Source organism: Equus caballus, chromosome 8, assembly GCF_041296265.1.
Source record: "Equus caballus isolate H_3958 breed thoroughbred chromosome 8, TB-T2T, whole genome shotgun sequence".
Lineage (NCBI taxonomy): Eukaryota > Metazoa > Chordata > Mammalia > Perissodactyla > Equidae > Equus > Equus caballus.
The window spans coordinates 12,529,139-12,547,673 of NC_091691.1; the positions used below are offsets into that span (position 1 = coordinate 12,529,139).

The 18,535-nt window shown below is 46.4% G+C and overlaps 2 long non-coding RNA genes across 2 annotated transcripts; both read left to right on the forward strand.

Annotated features, from left to right (window-relative positions):
• The first annotated feature begins 7 nt into the window (after window positions 1-7).
• On the forward strand, window positions 8-1,676 carry LOC138915180 (uncharacterized). Its single transcript, XR_011420765.1, has 3 exons — window positions 8-78; window positions 1,063-1,159; window positions 1,292-1,676. It is a non-coding gene; the product is annotated as an uncharacterized lncRNA (long non-coding RNA).
• A 2,859-nt stretch (window positions 1,677-4,535) lies between these two features.
• On the forward strand, window positions 4,536-11,171 carry LOC138915184 (uncharacterized). The gene is made up of 2 exons (XR_011420769.1): window positions 4,536-4,742; window positions 9,723-11,171. It is a non-coding gene; the product is annotated as an uncharacterized lncRNA (long non-coding RNA).
• The last annotated feature ends 7,364 nt before the right edge of the window (window positions 11,172-18,535 follow it).

The window sequence follows — 18,535 nt, forward strand, 5'->3', positions numbered from 1 at the left end:
GGGCGGGGCGAGCTCCGCAGCTGGGCCGGCGCTCTGTCCCGCGCACCTGGCGCTCCCGGAACGTGCTGCGCGTCGTCGGTGAGTGCGACCCACCGAACCCCCGCCGCCTCGGGCACCGCTTTCCACGGCCGCTTGTTGTCCCCCCAGAAGCAGCCACTCGCCCTCCCTCCAGCGGTCGGTGCCGACCCCAGCGTGCCCTGCAGTCCCCGGCCGTTCCCTCCTCGTCTCCCCTCCCTTCTGCCCCCAGACTCTTCATGGTCCGCTCCTGGGAGAGGGAGGCAGGGGTGCCGTCGCTCACCGCGAGGTCTGCGGGGGTCGGCCCAGCATTCGGCACCCCACTCCTGCACTCGGCTCTGACCCTGCACCCCCACCCGTGCCAAGAGCAGCCTGGGCCAACTCTGCGGGCCCCCAGCTCGGGAGGATGGGCGCCTTTCCAGAGCTCAGGGATCCACAGATCCCAGAGAGGACACCAGAAGGGGGCTGGTGCCCAAGTCCCCAGAGACCAGCCAGCGCGCCCTGGGGCTCTCATCTCCTCCTCACGGTTTTCTCAGACCGCAGAGCACTGTGGCTCAGCTCCCCTTCTCCTGGCTGAAGGGCTCAGCCCCCCACATCCACCTGCCCTCTCCCCCAAACCCATCCCCTCCCAGGAACCCCAGGTGCCTCCAGCGCCCTACTGGTTAGGAGACTTCCAGGTTGGTGACCCAGGCCCGGCTGTCACAAGGCAACCCGATTCTCTCCTCTTTGGAGGTCTGGCCCTCTGCCGGGTGCTCTCTTTCTGATGAACTTTGTGGTCTTGGATCAGGCCCTTCAGCTAATTGTACCATCTCTAAGGTGATATGGGGTGTCATGAAGCTTCCTGACTTACAAGGTGTTATCTCAGGGGACTTTATTCCACCCAGAAGATAGGAATCACAGCCTCCTGCCGTCCTGCATAATTAAAACACATCTTTCTTTTCAATAGACTGACTCATTGTTTGTTTTTCTTCTCATACACTTGGTGACCCCCCCCCCGCCCCCCCACTGCTTCCTCATGGCTGTCTCTCTCCTTGTCTCCCGCCACAGTCGTCTCCAGGGCCCATGTGGCCGAGGAGGAAGCAGTTATCCACATGCCACACAGCAGGGCTGACTCTTCACTTAGGAGCTGCCTCTGTGCTGCCAGGTTTGGATGGAACCTCTTGAGTGATCTGATCTCTTTAAATCATTCTCTCACTCCAGATCAACCCCATGGATGTGGAGAAAACTGGGTCATTGATAAGTGCCTAATGCATCTCTTCCTCGTGTCTCCCCATAGTAGAGGCAGTAACCGTGGTCTTCAAGAAAATATTCTCCCCCTGAGCGCTGAGAACATCCAGCACCCAGAGGAGAGGAGACGCCAAAGCGGGACTGAAAGAACTAAAGGCTCAGATGAAGGAATCTCTTCTGGGCCCTCCAAGTAGGACCCCTTCCCTGGAGGGGGGGAGATTCTGCCAAAGAGCACCAGGGACAGAGGCCTTGCACTACAACTGCTGAGCCCTTCGCCCTTGTTTGGTTGGCTGTGTAGGTCTTTGCTTTCAGGTACAATACCCTGCAAATGCACACAAAGCACACAGTTCACATGATGACTTCCGTGGGGCCTATGTACTTTTGCCTTCCTGGGCGCTCTCACCCATAAAATATTAAAAAGTATTTTTTACCACTGTGTTGGCATAATGGAAATGAATTATTATTATTATGTGTTAAAGTATTTTCTTTGACCAGAAGAGATTTCTTTTTCTTCTGATTTTAAAATAACTTAAAACATCTTCCTATGCCTACTGTGTGGCTCCCTATGGCCCGCTGTGTGCCATCATGAGATGGAGGAGGAAGGGGAGGGGAATGGAGAGGCAGGATATGGGAGGAGGGGCAGATGAGGAGGAGAAGGAGGAAGAGGTGGAGGACGGGGAGCTGAATACCAAGGTGGCTCTAGTCCCTGGCCCCAGAATGGCAGCCCCTCTCTCTGGAATTCCCCTTTATCCGAGTCTGCAAACACAAATTCTGGTCTCTCATCCTCCAGCCTCCTTTCTTTCCACAGGAACAGCCTCTCATTCCTCCTCCAATGCCCTGGTTCTGGAGATCCTTTCTTTTTCCACTGGATATCCCCAAGCCTGGGCCCAAATCCTTCACCCGCAAGAGGACTGTAGCCTCCCAACTCTCCCCCACCCCACCCCAGGCCTTCATTTGCCAAACCCTGGTCTTGTGAGAGGGTCTGGAGAGTCCAAAGTATAAAAAGCTCCCAAGAGAAAAGTATGTGTAGGCCAGGTCTCCTCATGGAGCCATGGGGTCCCCCTGCTGAATAGGTTCTAGCCCTCCCAGGTCATTCTAGTTGGATACGTGGAGATGTCAAACTTGAATGGAGCGGGGAGGATGAACATAGAAAACACACTGATTAGTACTTCAACATGTAAGCTTGCATCTATATATCCAGTAATCACATGGATTCAGTTTGTTCTATTCTGTTCATATGAATTTTACAATCTGCAGCTTTGCGTTATAATTTGTTTTTTAACCTCAGAAAGTCTTGGACAGGCGTAATACAGGACCCTAGAATTCCACTCCTTGTTGTGTGATCCACTGAGTTCAGGACACCTGCACAATAAGAACCATAGCCTCATTGTGTGAAAGAGCCGCAAACTGGAAACAACCCAAATGTCCATCGTCAATAGAATGGAGAACTAAATCGGGGTATAGTTGGTTAGCCATGGCAACGGAGGAATCACTGATGACTCCTGAATCCATAATTTTTAGTGTAGAAGAGAATATATACTGTATGATTACAGGTTAAACCCAGACCTGTGCGGAGTGCATAACAAATGAAACTATGAAGTAAACGAGGAATGGAACACCATGAACATAAGACTGTGGTTACTGCTAAGGGCAGGGAATAAAATGTCATTAGGAAGGGGCACGTGTGAAGCTTCTGGAAGTCTCATAAATTGTAGGTATTGATCTAGGTGGGCATTATTTTAATTTACAGCCATTCATTAAGGTGTACGTTTATGTTTTCTGCAGCCTTCTGCATATTGCGTTATCCAGTTGAAGAAAATATATCATTCTGTCAATGCAGATCATACCAGGAAGCACAAACTGTGCTAAGTGAGCAGTTGGGGTATCTCCATCTGCACAGCACTAGGAGGTGTGGGACACTATTCCATCCACGTGACCCACAGGGGAAGCCCAGGAGGTGGGCCCTGGCCCCAACCAGACAAGTGGTGGCAGCAGGACTGGAGGAGACCCTGTGTGACAAACATGGTGCTGGCAACCATAGCTCTGATCTATTGTCCCTGGACCAACAGCGGGTATCTCTGAGGAGCTTGGAATCCATTGCATTCTAGAGCCATGGACTGAGATGCCAAGCTTTATTGGGGGATGGGGGGGGGACTCAGAATTGTCCTAATTCTTGGGACCTTCTAAGAAGGAAGTGTGTTTGATAACCATGGCAGAGAAGAGGATTCCCAGTTACCCCAGGCATTTTGTGGGTTCATAGGCAAGAGCTCCTCAAGGGCTGGGTGGCCAGAGCATTCCAAGGATGTCAGAGGCCTGTAGACAGGAAATGCCCAAAGGCAGAGGTGTGGGGACAGTGGCCTCCAACAGAGGTCAACAACCTGGAGAGAACAGACAGCCAGAGAAGCAGCAGAACCCACAGAAGGTGGCCTGAGGTTCCCAGCATCAGCTTTCTCATGTGTCCCCAAAAGCTCACACCCAATGTAAACACGTGGCAAAACACACACACTCACTCACAGAGCAACGACAAAACAAAAGGCATTTGCCAGCAGCAACGGGAGCCAAGCAACGGACAGTAAAGACCCTGGACCTGGCCAGTGTTGTTCCTCCCCTGAGTCTGTGGCAGGCCTCATGAAGGGAGCAGGAGAGAACTCAGTGCCCACAGCACTAGATCAGCAGAAGAGCTAGAGTGGCCAATTTGGAAGGAAAGAAAGATTAGGAGAACAGCTCGGGATTAAGACAGCTCTCAGGAAATCCCAAACAGGACACAGCCCATGCACCAGGACTCGGGGTCACGTATGACACAGTCAGACCCTCAAAGTTGGAAAAATGATGGGGATGACAAACGATGAAGTACGATTCAGCAACCTTACCCTGAGGAAGCACCTCCATTTGGGGGCTATCTGTGGCACAGCGCATGAAACATCGTTCCCTGCCGCCCTGGCATAGCCTTATAGCCTTACACAGTCCACTCCCAGTCTCTAGGACCCCCTCCCCCAGTCCCTGGGGTCCTCTGCAAAGAAGTTGCTCTCAAATTCAGGCAACCATCCTGGACTCCATCCCTGTGGCTCAGGAAGTCATAGAGTCTGTGACCAACGGGAGTCTGAACAGCAGCCCCTGGACCTGTCTCATCTGCATAAGACCCGCCCCCTGGCCTGGTGTCATTCACTGCTACTTCCTTCTGACCCACGCACCGCCTCCTGCCCGCACTTTTCCCCTCCCACTCCACCCTGCCGGCCAATGGCAGGACAGCAAACTGAGCAGGAAGTGACGTCATCACCCTCCCGGTTTAGGCCGCGGGGTGCTAGGCCTCATGCCTGGGGATGGCGCTTCATCCGGAGACAACTTTAGAACAAGAGCGCTTGAGGACTAAATCTACCATAGAAGGAATAAGAGCAACAGCAAAAGATTTTCAGGCTCAGGCCAAGGATGTGATTTAGAAATGGGAGCAAGATTTTGAGGGAATAAAAGGAGAAGAAAGATGAACTCAGAAGGTGTGTCTGGTAAGGACAGCCATGAGGAACAGGATTTCCGGGGAAGAAACGAGCAGTCATGACGCTCTCACACTCACCAGGGGAGGGGAGTTGGGAACAGTGTCCCGCAGTTTCCTAGGAAAAGGAAGGGTGAGGGGCCCTGCCCCTTTGCGGGAGGAGACCCCACAGAGCCGGCCAAGTGCTCCATGCCTTTGATGGAGGCCGCCGGTCACCAAAACCGCCTAGAACAGCCCTTGCCACGCGATCCAGCGACATGCACTGCAAAACGTCGTACATCTAAGGTGGGTGGGAGAATGACGTCTTTACTTGACTAATTTCTTCAAGAAATGTAGCTTTTCCGTCTGAATGTGGGCATATGACAGTCCTGTCACTTTGTCACCAACAGAAATTTCTGATTCTTAGGATTTCACACGATGGTAGTGTAGCTATCTCCACACAATTCTTGGACTCCAGGTCTTCTGGCGCTGGCGCGGTTAGACAAGGGAGAAGAGCCCAGGCTGCGGCAGCCTGGGGCTAGAGAGACCTGGCAGAGAGGACCGGCGCCCGCCTTTCGTTGGGTAATAGGTGGGCTGGTTCATCTGTCAGATGAAGGGAGGGTGGTCAGGCCCCGCGAGGGACACCGGGTTTTCACTGATCCCAGGTCCTTTTAAGCTATATTTATCCTGCACGTTCTCTCTTAACTAGATTCTCTCTTCACCTTGTCCTCAATCTCTCGACTTTAAAGCAGACGTGGAAAAATCCTGCCTAAATTCCTAAGGTTCACGTTGGTTACTAAAAGGACTTGGTGGAAAGAATCTGTTTTTTCTTTAAGGGTGAAAACAAGTTGTGGAGTTTCAGAGCCTAGATATCTCACAGAGAACATAACCTTCCTTCCTGAGGCTGGGTGTTTACAGCTGCTCCTCCTGGAAAGCTGGTATCAATTCCCTTAAGCCAAATCGCCAGGAACACACTTCTTCGTCAGCAAGTTCGGTCTTCTATTCCTTGCAGCCAGAAAGAACACACCCCACGATCTAAGAAAGAGGGCGTTAGAAGGAACGTATTAGAGGATTTGGGCTTTGGCTGGGTGATGTGGGGAAGGATGGAAAGAGGCAGGGTTTGTTCCATACTGAATACTGTTGTCAGCAGGGGCAATTCTATGACTGGACTAACGACGTAACAGCCATTTCCTTAGAAAAAGAGGAGGATGTTTGGGATTTTGTAGGTTGCATAGTGACCTTGTCTTTGCCTGTGCCTGGACAAAATTATGAGGTAGCCTTGATTTGTCTCATTTTATGCAAGTCTGAGAGTAATCTTGTCTGAGGTTGATATTCTGGATGTGAGATGGTTTATTTCCAGCATGAGAACAAAACGGTCAGGCTGTGAGTGTCAGATCAGTTCAGGGCATCAGAGGCTGGTATTTTTCTTTCTCTCTGGAAATCCCTCAAATAAAGAAACAGGAAAGAGAGCACCCTGGTCTCACAAGCTTTAGGTGCAAACCTGACTGGGTAACCGTGTGATGTTGGCTAAGTTTCTTGAATTTTCTGTGGCTCAATTTCTCACTTAAAAATGGGTGAAATAGTTCTTCCCGGCTGCGTTGTCCCAGGTTTAAATGAGATGTGCAGGGAAAGCATTGAGCCCAGTGCCTGGCACAGAGTAAATACTCAGTACATCTTAGCTCTTCCCAGTCCATCCCCATCTGCATTGTTATTAGCTGCCTTGTTTTTTCAAACAGCTTCAGACCCTTTCAGGGTATGGATGGATCACTATAAATAAGTGTTCTCCAATTGATGGCCATGGACTTCGTTCCAGTGTTTTACAAACAATGCTGCATGGGACATCTGTATATCTATATCTATGTCTATAGCTATATCTATCATTGCTTGTGTAAGTATTACTCTAGCATCTGTCTCTGTAAAGGGAAGTGCTGGGTTTAGAAATATATTTGCACATGTATAGTTTTGCTAAATCCTGCCCTACTGCCTTGCAAAGAAGCTTTACCACTTCATATTCCCAATCATTTAAGAGAATATTCTTTTCTCCACCCTCTTGACAACACTGGGTAGCATCTGTACCTACCATCTATTTTTGTCAACAATTAAACCCTTCTTGAGGGAGTTCCTCCAATGAGTTTATGCTCATTGGTCTGACTTCACTGACATCCTGGCAAAGCTGAAATCCATATGATTTTTCTCTGTTCTCTTCTATGTTATGACTGCTCTGTTCTCTCTGATAATCTGGGCCAAGAGACGTGCAAACATATCCCTCCTCCTGGGTGGATGCTGTTGCCTGTTGGGTTTGCACACTGTCCTGGATTTTGAGGGTGAGGGCCTGGTTCATAGATGAGGTTTGAGGTTGCGTTCCCCTGAGTTCCACTGAGAGAGTCCAGGCTGCAGGGCATTGGGAACTCGCTAACCCTAAGGAGTGAGGTGTCCATGACTGGAATCGAGCAGAAGAAAACCTGGAAAATAGAGACCTGTAAGTTGAAATTTTCGTTAGAAATGGAGTTCCAAAAATAGAACTGTTCTTTATTTCTAGTCCAAAAGTAGGAGAGATTGCATTCAATGTAAAGAATGTGTTTGGGGAACTTAATAGAGTGGCTGTTCTATTGCTCTCCTTGAATTGGTTCGCCTGTGCCGGGAACTGGTACTTGCTATAAAACCTTGTCTGGTGAGTTCAGAAGAACAAGGAGCTAAAACATGATCTGACTTAGAAAATAGAGACAGATGATGGATTCGTAGAAAATGTTATGGGGAGTTAAGTATCGTGGCCTCTTCTCTCTTTTAGAGATTTGGTTGGTCACATTAAAGAGACATTCCTCCAGCGCCTGAAATGCCCTTCATAGTGTCCTTCCTGATACAAGGGTTTGGGAACAGTCATAGGAAGGGGGACACAAGATTTGCACGGCACAAGGTTTTTACTGTGGTTCTTTGGTCTTTTTTAGTTTATGGGCATTAACATACATGTTTTGAAAATTAAAAAATCAGCAGAATAGAGACAAGCATCTGAATTATTGCTGCCTGTTAACAGATTACAGAAACAGTGGTATAAAACAACACACTTTTGTTATCTCACAGTTCTGTAGATCAGAAGTCTGGAAGGACAGGACTGGATCCTCTGCCCACAGAATCGATCGGTGTGTCCTCTCCCTCTGAATAGGTCTGATATTGACCCTGTCGGGGTTCTGACTGTCTCCCATGAGGGCCTGCCCTTGCAATCTCGTGCTCCTCTGGGATCCTCTTTATTGACCTGATTTCTCTCCGTCGTGATCTCTTTCCGCTCACCTAGGCAGCTTAGGAGGAAGCCTAGAACTGTGGAGCCCCAGAACTGACCTCCGCCCTCTCTTTCTCCAAGAGGAGAAGAAAATCACAGAGGTCTTCAGACAGAAATGACCCAGATGAGGGTTGAGATCCCCAGTGATTAGAGCAGAGAGAACCTAAAGGACAGTGGAGGCACTCTAGAAGCCCCGACTGCGGAAGCAGGGTCCTCTTTGTGTCCCACGTCAGGTGAGAACCCTTCCTGGAAAGGGGGACACTTCCCACACAAAGGCCACCTTGGACAAGGGACTTACCGTGCTCCAGCTGAGTCATTCTTGCTGCCCCTAGAGCTTTTGGAGGTTTCCATCCTAGATTGTTTGTTTAATGGTGGGGCTCTTTCCTTGCATGAGATTGTCCTTGGAATTTTTTTCGGAAATGCAGTTTTTTGGGCCTTAACCACAGACGTTTTCAACAAGCGCCACACTTTCTCTGATGTGGATGTCTTTAGCTATGAAGCTGGTGGCCACGGATTGGAGCCCTGTCTACTGCATGATATCTCATTTAATCATCCACCACCACTCTAGTGGTCAATGCTGCCTTCTCTCTTTCACATTCTACATTCTCCTCTATTATACATGAGATAAATACTCTCAAAGAGGGTAATGCAATCCTCCACACAAGCATTCTGGGTCCGTGGTGGAGCTGGTCTTTGACCATCTGACTGCCTTTCCCAAGGCCGTGCTTCTATTGCTTCAACACAGACCTAGGATAGGGTTTGCCTGCAGATGTGGCTGGGACCAGAAGACATCAGCGAAAGTTAGTTATTCCTGGGAACTCTTATTTATCCACTTGGCAAGTGTTTCCTGAGAGGTTTATCTGGCGGGCTCTTGTAGAGGCCCCGGGGAGATGGGGTGGACAAGGCAGAGAGCGCGCCTGCTCTCAGGAAGATGATCTTCTGACACAGGAGCTAGACGTTTCACAGATGATCCCATAAATACATTTTCTTTTTAAAGATCGGTGCCTGAGCTAACAACTGTTGCCAATCTTTTTTTTCTCCTTGCTTTTTCTCCCCAAATCTTCCCAGTACATAGTTGTATATTTTAGTTGTGGGTCCTTCTAGTTGTGGCATGGGCGACACTGCCTCAGCATGGCCTGATGAGCGGTGCCATGTCCGCACTCAGGTTCCGAACCAGTGAAACCCTGGGCCAACAAAGCAAAGCCCGCAAACTTAACCGCTCGACCACAGGGCTGGCCCCCCTAAGTACATTTCAATGGTTGCTGTGATAAATTGTACTTAATACTTGTGTGTGCTGGTCTCATTGTGCCAACTCGGCTTGAAAACTGCTGAGTATACGTGAGAAGACTATAGAACTGTGATAAAAGAATTGTCCCCAACAAGGTCCTTAAGATATTTTTGTCTTAACAGTGGAAATACTGATGTTTGATCCAGTGTCCCTTCAGATTCAGATGTGGGTTCCTGGAGGGTGTGGTAGGTGCTTTTGCACATGGAATCTTGTGGCCGATGCTTTTGTGGTGCCTCTGCCGCCGTCAAGTGGTGAAGGATCCTGGGAAAATCTGCTCTTCTCTCTGGGCCTCAGTTTGCTCATCAGTAAGATAAGGTTGTTATTCAAATTCTCAAAATCCTTTCCTGCTCGGTTTTCTCTAAGTGCATGGAGGAATGAGTTGTGTGTTAAATGTGCCCTGGGAACTGCAGCCAAGAGCCGACCTTGGTCCCTTCTGTGTTTGTCTCCTGCAGGAGCCTGAGCTGAGCTCACGGGCTGAAAACACCGAACTGAGAGAGCAGATGGAAGAAAGAAAATCAGCAGGTTTGGAGGCTGAGAACAACCCAAAGAATGGTCAGGTACTGGTGGAGCAGGTGGTTGCCAAAGGAGGTGAGAATCAGGCCAAGTTGAGTTCAGAAAAGTCACGGGAAACTGAGGAATGCGTACAGCATCACCCAGCTCCGCATGAGCAGGCCTGGGCTGAACAGTGAGGACTGGGAGAGCAACTTACTCCACGGTGAACCTGTGCACCTGCCAAGGAGATCCAAGGATGGATCGGGGTTGGTTTCTCCTTCTGGGAAGCACCAATTCCAAGAAGAGGAGGAAGCGACCATGAGGCTCTGGCGTAGACCCCCCAGCCTCCACCTTGGGGCTGCCCTCACACTGGATGCCCTCGCAGTAAGTGTGGGCTTAGAGGGATAAATGATGTTTGAGGAAAGGCTGGAGATGTCCGTTCTTACGTTAAACAGTTGTGCCCTAAAGCCAGGAGGGCCATGGCTAGGGAACCCTTGCATCTGAATCAGTGATCCTACTAATGTTCTTCTGTATTTATGTTGAGAAAGGCTTCACACACAATATCTCTTAAATATTTGTTGAGAGCTTAATTTCCCCTAGGCTGTGTTAAGAACTTGGAGTTCAGAAAAGAGTGAGATTTCCCTGAGGAAATCAGAGCAGGGAGAGGAAGAATGCAAGCAGACAGTTTCAATACCATGTGGTAGCTCTCGTAAGCTTGGGTGTCGTGGCAGCCCAGAGGATGGGAGGGGAGGCCGAGGACATCTCTTCCTAATGACAGGGTGAACCATTGAGTGGAAGCCCTGAGGACAGTCCCGTCATCAGCAGAGCTGACCCCAGGTGAGTGTCACAGGGCCTAGAGAGTGCAGGGCAGGCTCCTCTCTAAGGATGGGCATCTGCTACATCCTGAGAGAGAGCAGAGCATTCCTGACAGGACATTTGGGACAAGAATGTAGTGAGATGATGATTTGCAACCACTTTGATTCGATCAGTGAACGAATGTCACGAGAGCCTCGTCAGGGCTTGACTTGGTGCTGGGAGCCATGAATACAGAGATGAAGAAAATATTCCAGCTTCACAGAGCTCTCAGTCTAGGAACCAGGAAGTCATGAAAAACGTAGTGGTAGTGGGTCATTGCAGGAAGTGGCCAGTGCTGCCTTGGGATGACCTCGCTGGTTGTCCTTCTCCCCTTTCTGTTTTTTCCAGCAGATAGATGACCTTTCCTGGCCCAGTGACCTAGGACCTCAGCCAGATTTCAGCCTCTCAGGATACAAGCAATCAGGCTCCATGTTGGCTCCAAGCAGTCAACACTACCAATGTCACCAGAGAAAACTGCTGATCTCAGAAGTTACTGTCTATGTCCTGGCCAGCTGGAGAAATAAAGAGGCAAGTCTAACTAGGCTTTTTCTTTCATTTTAATTTTCTTCTTTTATGGTTAATGAGGGAACATTGATTTATAACATTCGACAGATTTCAAATATCCTTCATTATTATTCGACTTCTGTTTCCATGACATTATTCACCACCAAAAGTCTAGAGAATCTCCTCCAGAGAGTGTCCTGGTGACCAACCGGCATAGATGAGTGTCCCAAATATTGGCATGGGCCTCCTTCCTGTGTTTCATTTCACAGATCTTATTTACATAGTAGCCGTATCAAGAGACAAAACAGAGAGATGGACTCAAAATGACTGAACAATGTGTGATTCGGCAATGAATCTCAAAAACTTTCAGGATCCCACTCAGAAAGTGATTTTTCGGGAATACAATCCATGGTTGGCGTGTAGTGTCATTTAGCGAGAGAAAATCAATTGCATTTAGCAGCACTCAGTGACTTGTAAAAAACAACTCTTCCCCAAATGACCCAAATGATGACTGTATAGACCAAATAACGAAGAGAGCCACTGATTTCGACTGATCTTACAGAAGCAGGAGGTCCTTCATGTGCTCAAACAAGCTGGGAAAATGGCTGGGTCTCTAGGGCCACGAAACAACACAAATCCCACTGTGGGTGCCGTAAGAAGAGGCAAAACAGATTTTATGGCAGTGGCCGCAAGATGGCAGAGAAAATGGCTTGAGGCTTTTGGAGTCGCAAAGGAGTTGGCTCAGAAGAACAGGACATCTTAGAAAAACATGTTTGGCAAAATTTTGGACCCTGTGGACAATAAATGTTTAGCCCGGGATCTGCGGTCATTCTGTCTAGAATTCGTTCTGTATTCTCTTGGACCAACAGTCACTTTTATAAAGGAGGTCAGGAAGCTGCACATCAGCCCACACACCTGAAATGGAAATGGTGTATTTTTTCAAAAAAGCCAGAATAATAGAGAAGTTATTTCTCATTTCCAAATTGGAGTTTTTGACCTAACTGAAGAATTGACTGCCATAGATATTAACTACTCATGATGCTCACAAATATGCTGACTTAAAGATAGTATGATAACTTTGATAAATAGCAATGGAAAACAACTGCTTTTATTGTTAGCACACTGTCCTCCAGGGATGTCAGTGGAAGTAGTGAGCGACATTACAACACCTGAACGCCCAACAGGAAACAGGTCAAAGAAGGAGGAGACAGTCAGTCCAATGTATACAATTACGTGTAACGTACACAACTGTGAGTTGGTTGGTAACAAACCAATGGGAGAAGTCTATGTTTATATTGACTCTCGGGTCCTGTCACATGGGCAGAGCATTGGGAAACAAAACATTGGACTGTACAAAGAAAGTCAGTTTGGACACTGCCTTTAGAAAACGATTAAACAGATATAAAGAAAACACATCTAAAGGTGTTTGTGAGCCATGTTTTAGCCCAGCAAGAATAAGCTTTAGGAGAGATCCATAATGACAAATAGATGCTTTGGTCTTTCAGAGACAAGTCGTCTGACCCACTGGGAATGAGACCTTGTGAGTCATCCGGGTGAGCAGGCTTTACATGACTGGCTGGAAAGCTCAGTGACTGAAGAGAGAACTGAAATATGCTGCACACACCAGTCATGGCGTAATTTGAACGGAAGGTCTTTCACCGTCTTTTGGGGGGAATGAAGCTGGCGCAAAGGGACTACAGATTCTGTTGCAGCCACAGGGCTCCGATCCTTGCATACTGATGGGAGTGGATGCCTACTTCAGAGATGGTACAGGAGGCACTGTCTAAGCAGGAACTTATGATATTTGAGGGCTCTATCTTTGCATACCGTTGGAAAGATTCTGGCAGGACATAAAGCTGGAATAGATTATGGCAGACTAAATGAAATAACACGGGCGCAGACTGCCCCCTAAATCTCGCAACTGGCGTCGCAGCTGGATACAAGGACAAACTGGCAGCCTCACCAACCAAATGGTCACTCCTAAGGAAGTCTTGCTGATGAACACACAAAACCTTTCACATTCGTTAGTCCACAACAGCCCTCCTGCAAACACCTCCCGGCCGCAGGACTCAACATGGGTGTTGATTATCTTCTTTGGCCTGATGCTAAAACCTCAATTGATCCGAAAAGATTCTTCCGACCTGGCAAACACACAAGTCCCCAAAACTGTGGTCTCTGCCCGATCTGGCTTGATTCTGAAGCATTTGTTTCTAGCAGGATACAAGGTCAATATACAAAAATCTATTTTATGTCTATGTAATTCCAGTGCACAACTGAAATGTAAAAAATAATAGCGTCAAACAAATGAAAGTACAGGACGTTGGTGAAAGAAATTGATGACGACCTAAAACATGAAGACCAATTCCCTGTTCGTGGGTCAGAAGACTCATTATTTTTGAGATGTCCGTTTTCCCCAATTGGGTCTATAGATCCAACCCAAGCCAACTCAAATCTCAGTCAGCATCTTAGGGAGACAGGAATGATGTGATTCTAAATGAATATAAAATGACAAAGATCTAGCGTAGTCAAAACATTTATAAAATAAAAAACAATGTTGGAGGGCCAGCTCTACCTCATTTCAGGAACTATTATAGAGTTATTTTGTTCAAAGCAGTACGGAATTGGTGTAATGATAAGTCAACAGATCGATGGAACAGAACACAGAGTCAAAAAGTAAACTAATACTATAATGAGAATGATTTTTTACATTTTTATTTATTTATTTATTTTTCTTGAGTAAGAGTAACCCTGAGCTAACATCCGCCGCTAACCTTCCTCCTTTTGCTGAGAAAGATTGTCCCTGAGCTAAAATCTGTGTCCTTCCTCTGCTTTATATGTGGGATGCCTGCCACAGCGTGGCTTGAGGAGCAGCGAGGAGATCGCCGCCCAGGATCCGAACCAGTGAATCCCATGCCACCGTTGGAGCACACGAATTTAGCTGCCACACCTCTGGGCCAGCCCCAGGAGACTGATCTTTGGCAAACGCAAAAAGACACTGCAGTGGGGAAAGATAGTCTTTTCAACAAATGATAAAGAATGATCTTTTTCAAGCTTTTCAACTAGTGGTTATTTATATCAACATGAAAAATACTTAAATAAATAAATAGAATCCATGTCTCCCAGGATATCCAAAAATTAACTCCAAATAGATAATAGATCTAAATGTAAACGTTAAAACTGTAAAACTTCAGAAGAAAACAAAGAGGAAAATTTTTGTGACTTTAGGTTAGACGAATATTTCTTAGATTGACACAAAAAACAAAATCAATAAAAGAAAACATTGAGAAATTGAATGTCAGAAAAATGGAAAACATTTGCTTTTCAAAAAACACTGGTAAGTGAATGAAAAGTCAAGCCACTGTGAGTTGAAAATATTTGTAACTCACTTATGTGAGAAAGGACTTATACCCAGACTACACAGGAACTCTTAAAACCAAATCATAAAAAGGCAAACTAATTTTAAATTGGGTGGAAGATTTGTATAGTAATTCTGGAAGTAAGCAATGTAAGCTATCCATCTTTCATCTACTTTTGTGAAATTGCTTTGATAATTCAAGATGATTTGCGTTTCCATATAAATTTCAGAATCAGCTTGTCAGTGTGCCAACAAACCTGCCGGAATTTGGAATGGGACTGTAATAGAGCTGTGGATCCCTTTGGGGAGAATTGACGTCTAAAGCATCTTGAGTTTTCCAATCCACAACAAGTTTCTCCATTAATTGAGTTCCTTAATTTCTCGAAGTATTGTTCTGTAGTTTTCACTGGACCTTTCTTACACATATCTTGTCTGATAAGATAATGCAGTGAGAGAATTGGTCAAAAGACTTGAGGAAATACTTCTCAAAAGAAGATATGTTAGTGGCCAAAAAGCAAATGAAAAGTTGCTCAACTCTGTCGTCCGGGAAATAAATTCATCCTGCAATGGTTCCCATTCCCCATCCATCAGCATGACTAAAATTAAAGAGACTGGAAATACCACATGTGGTGAGGGTGCAAAGCAACTAGAAATCTCTTGCACTTGTGGGAATGAAAAATGGCACAACCACTTGGAACAGCTGCACCACAGGTAAACACACACCAGTCACGGAAAAGCCGCTCCACTCCTAGGTGTTTACGCAATATGTTCACACAACAGTCCGCACACGAATATCCACAATAGCTTTATTCATAATGGCCAAAACCTGGGAACTGCACAGATGTCCATTAATAGACGAATGTATAAATAGACACGATACAGCCGTACAAAGGAATACCCCTTAGCAATAAAAAGGCATGAACTGTTCGTGTGTGGAGTAACGTGGATGGATTTTAAAATCATTACGCTACATGAAGAAATGCAGACATAAAAGAGTACATGTATGCTTCCATTATATAAAGTCGTTAAAAATGCAAACCCATCTGTAATGACCGTGTTGCCTGGGGCTGGGGGTTGAGGGAGTGATGGACACCGAGAAGCGGAACATGCGAACTTAACTGCTACGCCACTGGGCCGGCCCCCCAGATCTCTGTTCTAGTACATGGATGCTCCATCAGAGTGGTGGGCAGGACTGTGAATATCAAACAAGAAGGATATAAATATATATCAATTTATAGGAATCAAAATTCAAAAATGTCCCCCTATACTAACCCAGGAAAGTTCTAATTCAAATCAGTGTGGTGAAAAAAAGAGAGGTTTAGATCTTTGTGACCTTTGATTAGGTAAGGATTGCTGAGATCTGACGGCTAAAGCAAAAACAATCAATGAATAAGTAGATCGACTGGACTTCACCAAAATTAAAATTTTCTGTGCTTCAAAGGATGCTAACAAGGAAGTGAAAAGACAACCCACAGAATCAGCGAAGACAGCTGCAAAACATGTATCCAGTAAGTGTGTAGTGCCCAGAATATTTAACGGACACTTACAATGCAACAGTAAAAGACAAATAATCTATGAATGGAAAAAGCATTTGAATAGGCAGTTCTCCATATAAAATGTACAAATGGTCAATAAGAACATGAAAGGACGCTCAACGTCGTTAGTCATTAAGACAATGGAAATCAAACCCACAATGAGATACCACTTCACAACCGCTACTATGATGTATTAAAAGACAGGAGTAGCAAGTGTTGAGGAGGATGTGGAGAAACTGGAATCCTCGTGCATTGCTCGTGGGAACGTAAAAGGGCACAATTGCTTTGGCAAACAGTTTGTCACTTCCTCAAGGTTAAATATAGAGCTGATGTAGACATAGCAATTCCACTCCTAGGTATACATCCAAGAGAACTGAACACATGTGGTCACAAACAAACTCGCACATGAACATTCATAGCAGCATTATGCATAGCAGCCCAAAGTAAAAACAATCCAAATAGCCATCAACTGATGAATGAACAATATGTAGCATAGCCATAAATGAAATTGTATTAAGGCATGAAAATAGTAAAAGTACTGATACATGCCAAACCACGGGTCAACCTTGAGAACAGTATGCTAAGAAGCCAGACACAAAAGACCACATGTTGAATAGTTCGTTTTAGAAGAAATGTCCACATTCGGCAAGTCCATAGGGAGAGCAGGTAGAGAAGTGGTTGCCAAGTGCTGGGAGAATGGGAGAATAGGCAGTAACTGCCAATAGGTATGGCGTTTCATTTTGGAGGTAATGAAAACATCCAGAGATTAGGTAGTGGTGATAGTTTCACCACCTTCCAAATAGACTGAAAGTCACTGACTTGTACACAAAATGCTGAATTTTACTGTTTATGAATTATGCCCTGATGATGATAATAAGGCAGCAATGTGACTTTGCACAGTCTCATGCCCTGTATTTTCGTGAAACAATGTGTCTCAAATTAATAACCAGTGGCCAGAATATGATGCTGTTAGGCTTTTGTGAACAATATATTGGATGAAAAAATTAAACTCGGGAAAATTTTGGTAGCAATGAGGTATAGGCGAAGAAAGTACCTCCTAGGGAAGACATGACCCGAGAATGAACTGGAAAATGTGGGAAGAAGATTTGGGGGCAGAGGGGGACTACCTGACCCCTGGCTTCAGCCCTTACAGCCAGGAGACCTTGGGCCAGTTACACACCCTCTCTGTGCCTTGGTTTCTTCATCCGCAAACCAGGGAAATGTAATGCTTTCCTCACAAGTCGATGGTGAAGGTTAGAATTAATAATGTATCTGAAATAATCAGCCCCAAACTGTGAGGAAGGTCGATGACAGCAGTGGGCCCTCAACCTGTTTCGCATCTCAGCGACTTCAGCAAATCCATTCCATGCCCCACCTCCGCCCATTGAATCAGAATCGCTACGAGTGAGGACTGTGAACTTGATTGGTACCAACCCTCTCAGATGACTCTTCTAAGGATTCCCCACCCCCCCACCCCCCCGCCGGGGCGGGAAACACTGAGCTGTGTAAGTTTTACGCAAAAGACAAAAGTAGGACAGAGCAGAGCCACAAGGACATTTCCAATCTGCTCTCTCAAGCAGAGGAGGAACTGTTGGAGGACCCTAGAATGGAAAGGGACCTGGCGCGGCTGACCCCGTTTTAACCTCATCCAGTTTATGGCACAGACACAAGCCCTTGGGGACATACGCCTGAGGTACCCCACGGTCCACCTTGAAATAGTGAAAGCCCTCATTTCAAGTCCCGGCTTGCTTTGAACGGAAGTTAAATTTACCCTCTTTTGCTCATGGAAGGGACCAGTCTTCCACAAGCCTTTTACCTTACCAAATTTAATCATATCGGGATTGATGCACATTTCAACAGAGAAGTTTCAATGAGAAAGCCTTATAAATATTCTAGCCACTCAACAAGAAACCAGAACATTAGCAAGTTCAGGACAGTTCAGCCCAATAGATCACTGGCACTGAGACATGACTCCTGACCTGAGTTACAGGGAGGTCATCTTTCCTGTCGTTTGACATCATGCCGACTAATGAGGTGGGAAAGCAGCTACCCATTCTCAGATCTGGGTCGCTCTCGCCTCCAGACTGTGCCTGACGTCCTGACACCATAAGCATTTCAGGGAGACTCTGGAAGAGCCCAGCCGGCACTTCTGCTATTGGACGTGCATGCAGCTGGGTTAGTAGGACAAGGGAGCGCTCTAGAAGCGAAGCCAGGTCACAGAGAGAGACAAAGAGCACAGTAAACGGGACAAATGCAGGATAAAGACAAATAGGTTTCTCCTACTGTTCCAGAACGCAAAGCAATCACTCACTTGCTCTTATAAAGAAGAAGCGTTTGTCGTATTTTTTTCCATTTTTAATTTGGCCAAGTAAATTACTGAACGTCCCCTTCTTCAAGTTTTTTACTTTTTGCTTATGGACAGTAACATTACCTGAAACGATTATGATGAAAATAAGATGCCGTTCTATGTAGACAGCGCTTCTTAGCAAAATGCCTGGCACAATAATGCTGAACAAACTATTAC